Raw genomic sequence first — 1330 nt, 5'->3', positions numbered from 1 at the left:
AATAATAATTATAATAATAAAATTATTATTTAAATCAACCAAACAATTATCACTGGTTTATACATATATAATTATAATGGTTATTATACAATACTTTAGTCAAGTAGATTAAAGAATATGTTATGTTAATCCTATAAAAGAGATGAGTGTTATTTACACATCTTGTAAAAGAAGAGAATATCACTTTCTTTAATAATATTTGATTTAATTTAACACACTATGATAATTATGTATAACAAATATTTTGCGTCCATTATGTACGTATCAAAATAAAGTTTCCATTTTATGGTTTCTTAACTAGTACTATCATAAGAGTAATGATTATGCAAACCTCTTTTATAATTTGTGGTTGAAATTTACCTAGAGAAAAAAGGGAGCATTTTAATTTCCTCCAATAGTAAATAACTTTTTTTTTTCTAGCATTATAAGCTGCTATAACTTCTGTGGTCACCGCTCGCAAGTAAACAAGAAGACAGGATAGAAAAGAGCGGAAGATATTTACTTTTAACAAATAAAAAGGACACTCATACGAGTGTCATTGATCAAGGAGAGGAAGATTTAAAAAATCCTTTACATTATATCAAACGTGTCAACGTCCTAATTATTATCTGTTAAAAAACATTTTCATTCTTATAGTGTCAGGTAATGTCACGAGTAGTTATGTGACGAAAATATTATATTTAAGTAGGATTGTTTTTAATATGACTATGATATAATAATATAATAAATATAAGATTTTAAAAATAATATTATTATAATTAAAATTAAAATAATATTTTTAAAAATGAATTTGGACAAAAAATTATTTTATCAAAATAATTTTCAAAGGTTTTATAAATATTTTTGCACCGTTTATTCAACCAGGGATGTTCTCAACTATTCCCAAGGCTCACGGAAACGTAACTATCTAGACTCGATTATTCATATTTTTTTCCGAATCATGAATTTACATTTTTATAAGTTTCTCCCTTCGAAATTTTGAAGTGTCCTATATTTGCACGCAATGATTTGTTTATGTAATTACTTTTGAAATCTAATGTCAGCAATCAACAGTTCTAATATAATTAATATATACACTAAACCCATCAAGCATTAAATCTGGTTAAATATGCAGAAAGAACGCTTTGTGAGAAAGGGAAATAAAAGGTGGGGACAATATGTAATTATCCACTACTTTTTCTTTCCCAAGGTTGAAGGAACTGTAACTAAATATATTAATTTAGGAAAAATATAGACAAATAACATCTAATTAATTTTAGATAATTATAATTAAGAATTATTAATTATATATTTTTTAAAAATAAAAATTAAATAATAACTAATTAATAAT

At 24.1% G+C, this 1330-nt stretch overlaps 1 protein-coding gene across 2 annotated transcripts in view; it reads right to left on the bottom strand.

Annotated features, from left to right (window-relative positions):
* LOC107630134 (protein NRT1/ PTR FAMILY 6.3) overlaps nt 1-1330 on the bottom strand; it is an 8156-nt gene that overhangs the window by 4813 nt on the left and 2013 nt on the right. The window lies entirely within an intron of this gene.

This window comes from Arachis ipaensis, chromosome B01 (assembly GCF_000816755.2).
Source record: "Arachis ipaensis cultivar K30076 chromosome B01, Araip1.1, whole genome shotgun sequence".
In the NCBI taxonomy this organism is placed as follows: domain Eukaryota; kingdom Viridiplantae; phylum Streptophyta; class Magnoliopsida; order Fabales; family Fabaceae; genus Arachis; species Arachis ipaensis.
This window is presented reverse-complemented; position numbering and strand designations above follow the sequence as displayed.